The 16,891-nt window shown below is 37.2% G+C and overlaps 1 pseudogene across 1 annotated transcript in view; it reads left to right on the plus strand.

Moving 5' to 3' along the window:
* LOC148729725 (NFX1-type zinc finger-containing protein 1-like) overlaps positions 1-16,891 on the plus strand; it is a 32,912-nt pseudogene that overhangs the window by 6,972 nt on the left and 9,049 nt on the right. Inside the window, exons 4-19 of the transcript XR_016001515.1 lie at positions 3,479-3,694; positions 4,478-4,749; positions 5,976-6,156; positions 6,535-6,645; positions 8,980-9,084; positions 9,580-9,665; positions 10,238-10,315; positions 11,994-12,264; positions 12,350-12,442; positions 12,874-13,014; positions 13,532-13,672; positions 14,273-14,414; positions 14,734-14,827; positions 15,136-15,359; positions 15,754-15,902; positions 16,315-16,426. The product of XR_016001515.1 is annotated as an NFX1-type zinc finger-containing protein 1-like (transcript). The remainder of the gene's footprint in view (positions 1-3,478; positions 3,695-4,477; positions 4,750-5,975; positions 6,157-6,534; positions 6,646-8,979; positions 9,085-9,579; positions 9,666-10,237; positions 10,316-11,993; positions 12,265-12,349; positions 12,443-12,873; positions 13,015-13,531; positions 13,673-14,272; positions 14,415-14,733; positions 14,828-15,135; positions 15,360-15,753; positions 15,903-16,314; positions 16,427-16,891) is intronic.

Raw genomic sequence — 16,891 nt, forward strand, 5'->3', positions numbered from 1 at the left:
AACCGATGAAAAGTACCTTTTAAAGCTGAGCGCCAAATAGAATTTTCTTTGTTTCCGATCACGGGGCATGGATATTTTGGGAATTGTCATTGGCTAATAAATAGAATCCGCTGGCTTGCCCGATTTCAGTCTCGAGAGAAGCGCGCAAATGTTGCTGACTTCTTCGACCGGCACTCTGCTCTTGGACGATGCGTAACCCTGGATCCATGTTTTGAAGATGATATAAATAATAATGTGAACTCACTCTATGTAGAAATAATCGAGAAGAATCGAACGTACTACAAATGAACGATTTGTGGCCAAAAGTTATCGAGGAAACAAAGACTCGAAACCCTGACGTGAGTGTTTCGCTTCTACTGAACTAGCAGCGGTGTCAATAGGGTCAGGTGCGTCTCAACAAAGAAACATTTGTACAAGAGAAGGAAGCGACTATGGTACGTTGGAATTCTCGCCTACAAATGGATGTGCACATTCCAAAGCGTTCCCATGTTTATCATTATGTTTATGTTTTATGATTTTGGCACATCTGTGGACATGAGACATTTTGCATCACAATTTAAGAACTTTACGATTATGGAATCCAAGAGGCCTTTAAGGTTAGAAAGCAAATCTGTTGTTGACACTTTGCAGTTAACACAACTGACTGCTACTTTATGAAAAAATGCTTATTTATGTAAAGATTTACTAAAACTTAGTTTGAATAATAAATTTCATGATAAACATATATATACAATACATGTATGTATATCTCTTGGTACATTTTGTGTAGCATACCTTTTATTGAACCAAAGTTTTAAGCCTCTAAAATTACTCCTTGTCCTAAAATCTTTACATTCAAGATATTGAGAATTTCTCGGAATTATTTTATTGCCATTCAGGGGACATGAAATTAATTCTGGTGACTTTCTGAGGAAACTATTAGGTCATGAAAGTAGACTTAAAGTGCACCTTAACCCAAAAATTGTTTTTCGCGTAACGAAATATGCGTATTTTTTTAAGTATTTCTGTACAATTGTTTGCTCAAATCTTCAATTTTCTGTGCCAAGTCAAAATACGGAAAATCGGCTGCCATCTTGACTCACGACCGAGTTTAAAGAGGAATGGTTCTAGCGGGTAATGGGACATCAAATCGAGAACACGAAAGTCTGCATTTCACATATTTTCACTTGTTTGGGAAGGTTGTTGTCAATATTGTCCCAAATATGCAGACTAGGTGTGTTGTATGAGGAATGTGTTAAGCGCGATGCCCTCTTGCAAATTTCGCACGTTGCTACGTCCTCCAACCACACACTTAGTCTGGGCGCAGAAAATTGAAGATTTAAGCAAATAGAAAAATTTTTGCACAGAAATACTCCAAAAAAATATGCTTATTTTGTTAAGCGAAAAAATTTTTGGGTTTAGGTGCACTTTAAAAGAAATTAATGGGTCATGAAGGTAGACTAAAATCTTTACATTCAAGATATTGAGAATTTCTTGGAATTATTCATGGGTAGGCTTTTAAAGAAATTAACGAGTCATGGAATTCATTCTGGGGACTTTCAGGGGAAATTCATGGGTCATGAAAGTAGACAAAAAAATTCATGGGTCATGAAAGTAGGCTTTTAAAGAAATTAATGGGTCGTGGAATTCATTCCAGTGACTTTCAGGGAAAATTCATGGGTCATGAAAGTAGACTTAAAAGAATTTCATGGGTCATGAAAAAAACTCCCCTAATTCATGGAAAATTCAGGGCTTAAAATAACTCCATGAATTTTCATTTTGGAGTATTCATGGGCCATGAAATAATTTTCATGGGTTTTTCACTAGAAATTCATGGAATTTTCACAAAACTACAGTTCATAGTGACCTGAATTGGTAAAAGACCAATCCCAGTATATCAAGAAGATAACAGGAAAACTCATCCCAGTAGCACCCAAACATTTCAACCCTGTTCCCAGTTTCTCAGGGTAGGAGATTGCTCAACGTTTAATTTTTCTTTGGTGTTCTGGTTTTTCCATTTTCGTCTTTTGTTTTGTTTTTTTTCTTTTTTTGTTTTTGTTTTTTTTGTGGTTTTTTTTTTGTGTGGGGGGGGGTCTTTCTTCACCATTGCCATTGTAAAACAACCCCATAACAAGTAACAAGCGGATATTATCACACATACATCCAGTGTTACATCCCATTACGTTGTGTTACATCTGGTCAGCAGTTATGCTTCTTGGACTTCCAGCCTATGCGTTCAATCGACTGTCGCAACATCTGACTGGATTTTAGCCAAAGACGTTACTTTGGATCGTTCAGAGGCATGCATTTGCTTTGTACATTGATCTTGACACATTTAATTTACTTCTAGTCAACAATATTGATTAATTTGGGTGCTTGACAGCAGAAATCGCAAGTATTTCGACCATGTTTTGACCATGTCAACTCTTCATTATCAAGTGTATGTAGGCTACTTGTATCGTCATCTCTAGTCTAAAACACGGCAAACTGGATAATCGATGGGAGTAACCGTTAGATTAAAGTCTGTGCTAGATTTGGTCAAGAAAATGGAGCGAGCGAAGGAGAGACTGGAGAGAACCCCTTGACGAAAGCATCCTGAGGAAATTCCCAAAACCTTCGAGGTAGGTTTTGTATCAATTTATATTTCATCAAATTTGTTGACCAAAACCTTATCAACTAAATCTAGTTACATGTAACAGACAAGATGATAAAAGATACTTTTGAAGCTGATTTTGTCTCTCTAAAGCCTGTTTGAGCCAAATACTAGAGCCCTCAAAATTTCTTTCCCAAAATTGATTTTATGATATTTAGAAACGTCAATATCCATGTAATCTCTGCTGCTAATTTGGTTTATGTGGAAAGAGCACTTTCGGAGAAATTATGAATGTGGTTGTGCTTGTTTTTCCTGTGTGTCTAATGGTTGACAGGGAACATAGTAAGACGAGCATTTTCTTCTTGTTGATAGGACCCAAAATATTTTAATGGAAAATTTAATAAACTGGGAGAGTGGTTCTACCATCTGTATGAATTTCATTTGAATTGGTTCACATGCATCCAAGAACCAGGCTCGTTTACTTTTACTTTTTGAGAGTGCAACTTTTGCTCAAAACATGGTCCTGAGGCTGACCTCACCTAGTGTGGTTACCATGGAAATGATACATCTGCCAATCCAAATATGGTTGTTTTTGTTTATCCTCCCAGGTAACCTACCTCCATCCAAAAATTTAAGGGTGGTTAAAAATTTTCATTTCCAACTTAGCTTCACTTTCTCAGAGAATTACTCTTAAACTCCCTGGAGTGAATAACATGTAACTTCTCCTCATAATAGCCATTTATTATTCAGCAAACAGGTAACAATAATACTTCAACTTACAATCAGATTTTGGGAGTTAAAAAGCAGAACTGCATCACAATTTCCTAATTAATTTATTGAGGGACCTTAAATTACAACCAATTTTCTGGTATGACCTACTGATTAATTTTTGTGTGCCACTTTTAGATGTACTGCAGTATGGGACTACATCCTGGAACGTTCCAAAGAACAGTATGACACAACAATGGCTGTGCAGATTTTATCCATTGTTGACAAGATTTGCTCTGGTGCCCAGAAAAATATGTCACACACAGTCATTCAGCTTGTGAAAAAGTTTCAGCAGAGTGCTTTCTTCAAAACATTCTTTCCAGATTTTATCAATGAGATGACTGAAGATGTGAGGTAACAAGTGAAAAATTTAAGTCTTTTCAATTATTTCAATACATTTATCCCTTTTACTCCAGGAATGACAAAGCATGAATTTCTCTGCACTATTTTGATACATCATCAAGCAGAAAGGTGACAAGAAGTGAAAAAGTGATCAGCTAGAGGGATATGATTTGTGTGATTGGCTCCTGCATCTATTAATTAGTTAATTTGGTTAGGCAGGGGACTTTAAGGAACCCACTCACGAGATTACTGTGATGTGGTCTGGCCTGTTTACTGGGAATTGAGGGGAGGGGGCATCTTCAAAATAATAAGTTTCCTTCGAATGTTTGTAAAGTGCTGATGTAGTCCGGCCAAATTCCCTCTAAAAGTGTTGTGATGCGCATTTGATCATATCCACATGTTAATTTGCACAATATAAATATTAAATTATCATTATTATTATTATTGGCTACTAAATTCTTAGAACTAAAATTATGAGGGAAGAGTGACAAACAGTGTGGAGAATCACTATTTAGATCTTGGGAGTGCAAGGCTTACGATTTAAAGATCCTTTACTGAATTTTTTTCTTGTATGCTAGCAGATTGTTTCTAAATTTTATATTATAATGAGGTTCTTTATTTTCAATTTCTCTTTTGTATTTGGTACATGTCAGCTACAGATGATACATTGTCACCTTCTTTCTGATAATAAGCTTGTGGTGATGAGAGGAAAGGATAATTTAATTTTATTTAATTACAGTGAATGTAATATTTTACATTTTCTTCCCAATTAATTGTCAATTGTTAAATTTTCAGCTTGGTTCAGTGGATTCTGGAACATGTCATCAGTGCCTTTCTTGCTGCTGGTCCACATGTTTTACCAATGGCTAAAGTTCTTTTGTATAAGCTAGTGGACAACTCCACCAACTTAGAAACAGCCATAGAGAATGGACGAGCAGCTATAGATTTTCTAACCAAGCTGTCATCCATTATTGCCTTAGAGGTGCCTCAAGGGCGTGAAGACATTCAGGCTTTGCAGTGGAAAGATCTTCCCTTGATACCAGCTGTGAAAGAGATTCATGAACCCAGTAAGAGTTTAATATTGAATTTATTTTTTAATTTTATAGGTGGGTCCATCTGTTGATGTTTGAGCCCTCGTATTAAGTGCATTTTATTGTTATTAATACCTGTTAAATCTAAGCTATTATAACACAACCAAAGTAAAGCACGCGCTCTGATTGGTCAATTTAGCGTCCCCCATTTGCCCATGGGTGTACGCTGCTGACGTGAGCAAATGCAAAGACTATTTTTCCGCACGCGCTTGTTTTTTCTGGTCGCGTAAGATTTGTTAACTAAAAGGGAACTCTTTAGCTACAATGTATCAATGTTATGTTATAAAACAAATGGTAAACACCACAGCGTACACTATTGAGTTATGGATGCACTTGGGAGGTTTGCTAAGCACTCAAGAAGCTAGAGTCGCTCTCGGCTATCGCCTCGAGCGACTCTTACGCTTCTTTCATGCTTAGCAACCTCCCGCGTGCATCCATAACTCAATAGTGTACGCTGTGGTGTTTACCATTTGTTAATTGGAATCAAACGCCACACATAGATGTAGGCACTAAAGCACTTTAAATCCGTCAGGGACACAAATAAGTTCTGAACGCGTACCAATCTTCTCTTATTTCACAGTGATTTACTCGAAGGATTACACGGTTCCTAAAAGGTAAAAGGAATGTGAAACAAACAATGCAATGGAGGAAGAAAATGCTGAATCGAAAATGAACCAAACAATAGGAATAGTACTTAAAAAACACGTAGAACACACTAAGAAACTTGAACTAACTCGACTTACTCAAGGTCGTCACTAAAAATGACGACCATAACACATGTGGCTTAGCTGCTGCGGGCTGGGCACTAAACTAGCTCGTGAAAACTGCCAGGTGTAACGACAAACTTGAGCTTATAATAGAAACCAAATTTTGATTAAGAAATGAACTAGCCTGAGTACCTATTTCAGAATTTTACTTTGTGGTAGAAGAGAATAAACTCTCAAATTAACTTTTAAACCTACAGTAGTCCATTGCACAGCTGTGTTCTTAGCCCTGAACAAGAGTTAGGAGTCGTAGGGTCAATGGTGACCTTGTTATGATAAAGACAAGGCTAGTTGCTATGGTAATAAGTTTTGTTAACAACTGTATAGTGGAGTTCAGGGGAATTGCAGATGTTTAAAGTAAATTTATAAAAGCTTGCAAAGGCTCTTTTGATAGTGTTGTACATGTGCCACAAATACTCATGTAGTCTTTATATTTAGGATTGAAGACAGACGACTTGCCAAAGATAAGAAAGGAACGACCATACAGTTCAGAGGAGGAATACTTAAATACGTACTCCAGACTTCTCAGGGAGGAATGCTTCTACAAGTTGCGCAATGGAATAAGTGATTTTGTTACAAATGGTTCCAAATGCAGTTCAAAAGATATGACAATGTACAGGTGAAAGAAAAATTGCAATTTTTACTCCCACATATAGCGATGATATTGCACTTTCTGATGTCACAATTAGGGTCATAATGGACGGACAGTGAATACTAACGCCTTATAGTTCCGTTGAACAACACCTTATGTACAAGATGAACACAGTCTGTTTTTCTAGGATTGGAGAATGATTTTCATAGGCTGATTCACTTTATCCTTCTAGGAGACCCAAATATTATTGTAATATTGTTGACTGTATGTTTGTAGTCCAAATGTACAATACATGTATTCTAGTTGGTACTTTGTTAAGATACATGTACTTTGCAGCACAAAACTTGTATGCTTGTCTTGTGTTGCTTTAAATTTGTGTATTCAATGACATTGTGTTATTGTCAGAGTTTTCCTGAGAGGAGCTTCCCTTGATCATGAGAATTCTCTAACTATGATGTTACTTTCACTGCTGTATGAGAAATCAGAGTCATCTGAAAATAGCAATGAACAGCTTGAGTAAGTACATGTATCAAAATCTTGATGTTCTTTTGATATGTTTAATTACTAAACCAATCTATTTAGTTTATTTATTAAGTCCTTTCTGGTACAAAAATCCTATGAATTTCAGGATTACATATGATCTTAGTAGCAGGCCCAAAGCTCAACTAAACCCCTTATACTTGGATCACTGACCACACAAACTTCCCTTAGGTTTGACTGGCATTCATTTTTGTATATTCATTTGAAATCTTAACTAAAGACAATATTTGGGAACCATGAAAAAAAATTTTATTAAAGAAGAGGACAGAAGATGAGTAATTTTTTTGTCATAAATTCAAAGAGTTAATATTCTCAAATGAATTTGACTTAAAGACTGTGAAAACATTATGTCTTTGTACATGACTGCCAAACTTAATGTCTTATTATGCTGAAGAAAGTTGCTGTTACAATCTGTATAGGTAATCAAATGATTTCGAGTGCAATTTGGAATAAATAAGCTCGAGTAAATTTTTTCAAAGACTAACAAAATTGCATGAGCCTGTAGGGGCAAGATAGATGGTAAAGATAAAGTCTGTTTACGAGCCTAGTGGCCCATTAGGCGGGTGCTTAACTCCGGTTTCTGTAGCATGAAGCAACTAGGAGTATTTCTACTCCCCCTTGGATGGGATGCCAGTCCATCGCAGGGTTACCCCCAGCATTAAATTGCTGGTACTCTTTTATACACCTGGGTGAAGAGGGGCAAGATAGATAGATAGCTTTATTGGGAAGTAAAATTATTGCAGCCCCTGGGCGGGCTGAAACATGACTTACTTTATAATGGGAATAAATTATCTCTTACTCTAAGATAACAACAATAAAAGCTGCAAAATGTAGTCTACAATAAAATACAATAGGAGAAGTATCAAAAACCAAAATACAAATAATTAAGATAGCTACTAATAATTAAAACTGTTTGCCATGATAAATGTGTTTTTGAAGCCATTTGTCTTACAAATCAGTAGCTTGAAGTATCTCTGGCTGCGGGTGCAATAGGTGGACTCGTTGCGTGGAGGCAGCAGATCATGGAGCTTGTGGCTTTCATCCCTTACAATCTGATCAAATAGAGCATTAGACAAGATCTCCCTCCTCTCGTACAGTGATGCAATGTCAAGAGCTACTAGAGCCTCAGTTAGGAGAAGTCAGGTTGAATCATCGGCAACACACATTTTTGCAACCTTTCCATTTCATTAGACAGATATTGCGGCAAAGAATGATGAAAAACTGGGCATGCATATTCTAATACAGGGCATATACATGTTGTATAGAAAAGTAGCATATCCTCAGATGGAACTTTAGCACGCTTTAGCTGTTTTAGGAAGTACAGACGCTTTGCAGCCTTTTTGCTTAAATTATAGATTCTACATGTGCGTTCCACCTGAGGTTGTCCGAGACTATCACTCCTAACAACCTTGCGGATGAAACAACTTCGATTTGCTTGTCATTGATAGTAATATGATCAAACAGACTACCTGATCTGGAGAATGATATTCTCAGTTCTTTACATTTAGACTCATTGAATTGGAAACCATCAGCTTCTGACTGTTGTACAAGTTCATTTACACGCAACTGCATGTAGCTAGACCCATTCTTCAATACTGATTCGACAAGAGTGGTGTCATCAACGTATTTCCAAAGAATTGTGTCTGCTACAGAAAGATTATTAATTTTATCATGATAAGGAACAGCCAGGGGCCCAATTTTGTGCCCTGTGGTACCCCTTGCAGGAACAGCCTCCCACTCCGAGAAGCAATCACGGCTCAGTTTTATCCTTTTTATCCCTAGGGCGAATGCAATTTGTGGTCTTTGAAAAAATTTACAAGTGCTTATTTATTCCAAATTGCATGCGAAAGTCATGTGATTATGTATTAATAATAAATTATACATGAAAAAATGCAAGGTAGCTTCTCATATTATTATGCAGAAGAAAAGTGCGAGCATGAAGTGCAAAAATGATTTATTCAAACCCTGAGAGTGTCATTGACCTTGACATTGACCTTGACATTGATCAATCATTCTGACCAATCAGAATGTCTGGTTTGTTTCTTTCTTTGCACTGAATTAACCCTCTTCTGCACTGACTTAACTCTCTTCTACACTGAATTAACTGAAAACTGCATTTATCTTAACCAATCAGAACTGAGAAATTTTTTCATGTATATTATTACGACTAAAACAGTTGCTGCATGGAGCACTGTGTTAAGTTCATAATGTGGTCTGTTTCTGGATCACATAATAATATCAAGTGTTATAGGGAAGATTTCTCTTTTACTTTCATCATAGCACACATTATCTTTTTTTTATCTTTGCCAGCCAAGATCCCCTCTTGTATGGAGATCTGCTGTGTATCTCCCTGGATGGCTCTTTTCAAAAACCCATTTGGGGTCTGGTGGAAGGTCAATAATTTTCTAGCCAGAGGTAATTGTTTGATCAACTTTATAAAGTGTAAATTCTTAATGGTGAATTAAATACATTTTAAATGAAGATGAGTGGGATAATTACATTGATGAACAATACTTCTAAAAGTAAAGCCTGAAAAAAAAAATCAGGCTTGTAATGGATTTGAACCCGTGATCTCTGTGATACCAGTGCAGTGTTCTACTAAATGAGTTAACAAGCCAACTGGTAGATGTTCATGTTGGCTTGTAATAAACCCACGAACACCACAAATACATTTAGTGAGATTGGAAATTGCTCATTTGAATTTTAAGTTAGTGATACACGTAATTACAAACTAATTGGGGGAAAAAAGCCACTTGCATGGTACATAAAATCAGGTCTCAGATGTATCAGATATTAATTAAGAGTGCTGCATTTCTGCTGCTGTAATGGATGTAGTCAATGTTATTATTCTTACAAATTATTTTCGTTTGTGTGATTGCTGTACACTGATAATTATTGTTTGAAATCCAGGATTGTTAGGATTACTCTTTGTAACAAAGCAAATGACCTTTCTGAAGCAGAGTTTATTACACAAATGCAGGAGGTTACAAACAAAAGTAAGTTTTCAGGCTTTAATTTGTAACAAATTGTTTCATAAAACTTGAAAAAAGAAAAGTCCATTTAGTTATGGGTTTTATAAAAATTAAGACATGTTCTATGAAGTACATGTAGCCTCCATATTTACCTATTAAATTGTTGTGTGACATTTTATTCATTTTGGTTTGATTGAGTAATCAAATTAAGAATTTGAGAACTGGATTTTGAGTGCAAATTGCTCATGATTTTTTGCTGGAGTATCTGCTGATTCTCTCATGTAAGATAAAATTGGGCATCATGCCAGTAAGAAACCATGCTTTCATTAATGCAATGTATTTAAATACAGCTAGTTCTTTAGTTTATGATTTGAATGTAACTTGTGAACATGCATTTGGGAGTCCTTTTTCAATGGAGAGTCAGACAATTTGGGAATCCTATGGGATTGTTAGCCCAAATGAAACTACATGTCATACCAGCCATGCACTATTTATTTCACAAATCTTTGGTGATACTTTATTGAGCCCTGGTTTTCAGTGAAGGTTGCAATGATTTAGATATTAATGCTTCATCCCAACCCTTTATTAATCTTCAGTTGATGGAGCTTACATGGCTCGGAGCCAAACCTTCTACCAGGCATTTGCTTCAGCCATGGAAGTATTACAGCGCAAAGGTTAGACAATAATAAAGTGGTAGGTGTTCTTTCTACGGACATGAGTAAAGCCTTTGATTCCCTCTACTATCCACTCACACTTGCTAAATTAAAGGCCTATGGTATTCGGGGGAACAGTCTAAAATTGTTGGACTCCTACTTCACTGATCGGTACAATAGGGTGAAGTTGGGATCCACAGTGAGTGAGTGGGAGAGGGGGTCAAGGGGATGTCCACAGGGCTCCGCATTTGGACCATTGATATGGAACATGTTCCAAAATGATCTGACATACAGTGTAAATTCTAATTCTAATATCAATATGTATGCAGACGACCACCAGTTCCATGCTGCAGGCAGTAATGTTACTGAGGTGCATGATAAGTTAATAGCAAGTGCCGAATTAGCCTCCAGATGGTATAGATCGAATTTCTTAAAAGGGAACTATGACAAGTATCAGACAATGACACTTGGGAATAAAAATAATGATATGGATAGTATTATAATTGATGACAATGAAGTTAAATCTACCAAGTGTTTAAAACTTCTTGGGGTATATATAGACAATAGGCTTAAATTTGATGAACACATTGCTAACATTTGTAAGAGGAGTAGCCAGCGTGTTGGAGTCCTGATGAGGCTCAGGAATATGATACCAACAGACACCAAGCTGAAGTTGTTTAAGGCAGCCATTCTTCCGTATTTAACATACAGCCATCTTGTCTGGCATTTTTGTAGGGCGAGTGATACTAGAAAATTGGAACGTATTCAAGAAAGGGCACTTAGGGCAGTTTACTGTGATAAGGGGAGTAGTTATGATAAATTATTAGACATGGCTAACCTAAGTACACTGCAGAACAGAAGACTACAGGATATAGCCATTCTTATGTATAAGGTAAAGAACAATTTATCTCCTAATTACATATGTAGCCTTTTTCAAATTCCACAACTTAGGTACACACTGCGTAATAATGATTTTGGTATACCTAGATTTAATACTGTCACTTTTGGAAAACATTCGCTTAGATATATGGGACCCAAAATATGGGCAATTGTACCAAGAAATGTAAGAGAACTGACATCCATATCATCTTTTAAATGTAACATACGTAGAATAGACCTTGTTTCTAAATTGACTGATAGTAAATGTGAAAACTGCCTTTTATGTAAGACTTAGGTTAGATTTTAAATTGTACATATATATTGTTTTATTTTTAAATTTCTTAAATTTTTAGGTAGTATTTAGTGTCCCCAGTTAGTGGTTGTATAACTGCTATTTTAGATTTGACACATAAATAAAGGTTGTTGTTGTTGTTGTTATTTGAATTTAATTGAAATAAGGGAATCATGCATTTGAACTGTAGAATAAACTTAAGATAGAAAGATTCTTTTCTAGTCATGAGGAGAGAGATAGGGATGAGGTACTTCTGTCAATAACTCTGTCAAGTTCTGTCCAACTGGTGTTGATATTATCAGCTCCATTTCTTAATTTGGATTACAATGGACAATTAAGGCAGCATTGTTTTACTACCCTCTGTTTACTATCACATACTCTTTATGGCACTTTCGGTTTTTAGCACTAAGTTTTGCAATTATTGTGATATTCAGTGACTTACTGTCAAGGAACAATCGTTTGATAGTCAGTCGTTAACACAAGGAGAGATTAAAAGTACGTGAACTTGTTTTCCCCTTTTGTCTTCAGAGCATGTTCCATTTAAAGAGTTCTTGGTTTATCCAAAATCAAACTACATGGAGCCACCTGAATACTTAACCGACATAAAAAGTCCTCCAAATTGGGAAATAATCTTTCATAAGGAGTCGCTGAGTTGTCAGGAAGAAGAGTCTTCTTACTCACCTCTGAAAGATCTCGAGAGAATGCGGATGAATAGCAACTTCAAACCCAAACTTGATCCAACACAGCTTGCAGCAGTGGAGCTGCCGTGGCACTAAAAAACAAGCTTGTGCTGATTCAGGTAATGCTTTAACTTGTATTGGCCCAAATATTCAAATGTAAGTATTTGGTCATATCCAACATTCTTGCTATCCCTTTTTTCACAGGGTCCTCCAGGAACTGGAAAGTCGTTTGTGGGTGTGCGCCTAGTGCGCCTTCTTTTGTCCATGAGGGTGCCACAAAGCCATGGGCCTATTCTTGTAAGATAAAGCACTTTCCAGAACTCTTTATGTCATCAGTGCATGATTTAGTACATGTAGTCTGCGTAACAAACTTTTTTTTTTGGCAGAACAAACTTGCTGGAAAGTAGGTTACTTGCCCCTGCAGAATCAAAAAACTGAGTTTGTGAGGTTTCAAATTTATTTGGTTTAATCAACTAAGTTGAAATTGTAAATTGGCCACCGTAAAGAGTTAAAAAGCTGACGTTTCGAGCGTAAGCCCTTCGCCATTCGCTCTGACGAAGGACTAACGCTCGAAACAGTTTTTTAACTCTTTACGGTGGCCAATTTACAATTTCAACTTAGTTGATAGAACCAAATTACCTTGTTACCCCCACCGACGCAGCAGCACAGTTTCTCTAGAAACTCAGTACCCCTGTTACTCATTTATTTTTTGATAACCTTGTACACAGGTCGTGACCTATAAGAATCACGCCTTGGACAATTTCTTGGAAGCTCTTGCTAAAGATTCATTCCCTGATGAAAAGATTGTTCGTGTCGGTAATTTACCTGATGATGCTGACGAGAAATTGAAGAAACTCTTGCTAAGAGAGGTTTGTTTGTAAATCAACAGTGATTTTCTACTTAAGTAACTTAAAGGAAACGAGGTAGATGATCGCAGTAAATTAAACACTTGCCTGAACCGATCAGTCTTAATCAAGTATTTTCACGTAATTTTCAGTTTGGGAACTTGGCTTGACTAAGTTGCTAAGTTTGGGGTGCGTCTTAAGTTTTAAGTGCGTCTTTCTAATTTTGGAGTGCGCCTTGTAACCGAGAAACTACGGTACGTTTGATCAGCTACAAGAGTGGGAAAACGAAATTGATTCGAGCTGCGTCAGGGTAGTTTTGCGGCATCTGATTGATTGTACACCTTTCGGTGGAACATCCACATATTCTCGTATATCTAGAGTACACTTTCGGATAAGTTCCAATGACGCACTGACAAAAGTCCATACGCGGAGAAGCGGCGCGAGTTCGGAATATTCACGTCAATTCCCTAGCAGCTTCGGAATAATGACACACCGCCGCAACGGTTTATTTATTTATTTGTTTATTTGTTTGTTTGTTTAGGTAGGGCGAAATTGGCCTCAGGGACTGTTCGATCGAAAAAGAACCTTGACAGGAAAACTTTGGGCTTTGCAGCCTAGTGTTAGAAGTGCTTACCAGAAGTTAGCATTTTCCAGTATTTTCAATGCAGAGATGTTTTTAGAAGTATGTAACCACATGTCTTCATCTGGGTGATTTTCGGATAATTTTAGTTTGAAAGTATTACATTCGCTCAGCTGAGTTACGGCATCATGCCATCCAGGTTCAGAACTTAGAGCGCTCAAGTTTTAAACCTGGCATGAAGTCAAAATGGCTGATTGCGAAAAGTTTAAAAAGGCTGCTGTTTAAAACCCGGCGTAAGCTTAAAGCTATATTTTTATCGATATTTAGACACACTTGGTGTAATTCTTCAACACGATTCCTTCATTTGTAAATAAACAAACAACTTCCAGGTTGTCTTGCATCTGATCAGAAGAAGATCTCAACTGACGTCGAATGTTTTGAGAACAGAAAAGTAACATACTAGTCGCAGCCGAATATTTCTGATGTTCCTACCACATTTTGTTGTCTTCACCGATTTAATACCGGACGGACTCACGGTAAAATGGAACCTTTTTGTTTTATATAGCAAATAACCAACATGTTGTCAATGGTGACGTCATCTATGCGTTTGTCCTCCAATAGATTATTGGTTAGAACCAATCAAAAGGCTTGAATAGTTTGTCATCCAATCTGGTGTAAATTTGATTCCATTTTCTTTGCAAGGAAGCGGCGGAAGACCAGATTAGGTCCCTTCTTAAGGAGAACGAACGTGAGCCAGTTCATGGAAAAGAACTGGAAACGTTGTTGAAGAAGGTGATCAAAGACGGTGATCGAGTTGGTGTTAGGAACAATGCTCGACTTTTAGGTACGCTTCTATTAAATTGATTATTAGCCAAAAACATTAAAAGTAGTGTTTAAGTTATTAGCTTGTTCTGGGCTCCGTCTTTACAACGCGAGATTAATTTATCAAAAAATTTTATTCCCCCGACAATGCCTAACGTCCATACTTAACTGGAAAGATTATGCTCAAGAAATGGAACTCTTCGAAAATGCTCCTCAACGTGGTTAACTTTATGCAAGTCACCAAAACGCAGGCTAGTGGAGGGTGTAGTTGCAACGTAATAGCCACAACGCTGCAGTAGATGTTTTATTTATTTTAAAGTTCTTTTTTTTTTTAAATGAAGAACTAGTGAATAAAGCATTACAGCATTGGCTGCCTGAACAAGAAGAGTTCGATAAGTTTGTCAGTGACAAACAGGAGCCCAAAGCAAAGAGAAAGTAAGTGTATATTGCAGTCACAAAGTACTTTGGTTTACGTCCGTTCGCAGTAAGTTTTCTTTTTTTCTTGTAATTTTCGTGCTGTAGTGGATTGACAGAATCATACATTTCTGTTACGTTTATGATAATTTCCAATTATGTCGGACATGGAAAGGAAATTGGACGAGCACCGGCATGCTTAGACTGTCGGCCGATGTCTTGTTGAAACACACGCGAGACACGTTACGGTATCGTAGATGAACCCTTGTTGGCTTTGTGAAATTGCCTACCAAAAACAAATGTCTTTTTCATTTTTCCTCCGACTCTAGTGTACCACCTAAGCAAGAAAGCGAAGAAGATCTAGAGCAGGAGAATCCAAGCGACACCAGAGATCCTTCAGTGGAGGAAAAGGAGCGTCTTCTTGCTTTGGATAAAGACATCTGCGATGAAGAAGACGAAAAAATCGCCCAAGATGTTGTCCATAAAGACCAGGAAAAGAGAGCTCCCTCTTGTGGAACAAAGGAGCGCAAGCTAGTTTGTGTCGATGAAACAAGTAAAGTGCTGTTGTCGTATTTTAGAACTCGGATGTTTAGAAGATGTTTTGTAACTTTGCGATTCTCTCTCCAACTTTCTTTTAGTAACTGTTGGAAGCAATACATAACTTATCGCTGATGGCGACATATTCTTTTTACGACTTATTTTTTATGAACGCTTTCGACATTCAACGGAATGTCGTGACCAAGACAGATTTATTTAATGCTATATATAGGATCACTGATCTTCGATCATTGTAGCTACTGACGCAAATAAACACGATGACTGACGAGGAAATAGACAGCACTATCCAACCTTTTAATTAAACTGCGGCGGTGATTGCCTCACATTAACAACGCGAAGCATTTAGTAACCATACAAGTGAAGACACAATTTGCTCTTCTTTTTTTTAGAGGTGATACCTCATAGAAAACTCTTACATTCCGTCAAAGTGTGGGATCTTAAGAAAGAGGAAAGAGTTCAGCTTGTGTATGTTTTCCAACGCAACTTCTACAAGAAAGCTTGTGCTGATTTCCTTGAAAAGAGCAGCTGGTACACAGAGGTAAAAAGATGAGTTAATGACATTTATTATTTATCGCCAGTAAGGGAAGGGGGAGAGTTTGGATGTGTCGCGATAAACTTTACCTGATCCCCCCTCCCCCCACAAGGCTCTGTTATATTTGTATGAATCCCCTCATTGGCAGTCAGTTTTCTTTAGTACTCCTCCCCCTTTATACTCTGTTGGCAGCGACTGATCCCCACTGTATTTTCCCTGCTGAAGACCATATGATCCCCGAAATCCTTCGCCCCCTTCCTTCCCAAGGCGAGAAATGATGACTGACCCTTTAGCTGAGGCGGCCTGTAACGATAGTTGAATTGTAGTATGTTATGTGACCGTCATTGAGGACGTATGGGCGAAAAAACTCGTGCTTTGCGTACAGGATGCTAACAAAAAAGAGTATTCTTGTTCACAGATACATCAGCAGCTGAAAGAGCTGAGAAATCAACGTAACATTGAAGTTATGAAAAAATGTCACGTAATTGGAATGACAGTGACTGGAGCGACCATGAGGGCAAATTTGTTGGGTGAGAACTGTTGTTATTACATATTGATCATGAGAATTAATCTAGGATGTTGTGACTCAAAGTGCGAATTGTAAAAGTCACTATCATTGAGCGTTGTGTACATGAAATTGTTCACTGGAAGTTGGCTAACCGTCTTAAACTAAACAAGGATAAGACTGAATTACTAGTGATCTCTGCTAAACATCTACCTATGCCAACTGTTCAAGAAATCTCTATCGTCAGTGAGACCATCTACCCCTCACAGAAAGCTAGAAATATTGATGTTACCTTTGACAATCATTTTCTTTTCAACGATCATGTTGCAAGTATCTGCAAATTATCTTTTTACCATATCCGTAATATCAACTATATAAGAAAGTACTTGTCATCAACCACCACTGAAATACTTGTTCATGCATTTGTATCTTCAAAATTGGATTATTGTAATTCATTACTCTATGGATTACCGGACTACCAAGTAAAAAA

Source organism: Stylophora pistillata, chromosome 5 (genome assembly GCF_964205215.1).
Source record: "Stylophora pistillata chromosome 5, jaStyPist1.2, whole genome shotgun sequence".
NCBI classification, from domain to species: domain Eukaryota; kingdom Metazoa; phylum Cnidaria; class Anthozoa; order Scleractinia; family Pocilloporidae; genus Stylophora; species Stylophora pistillata.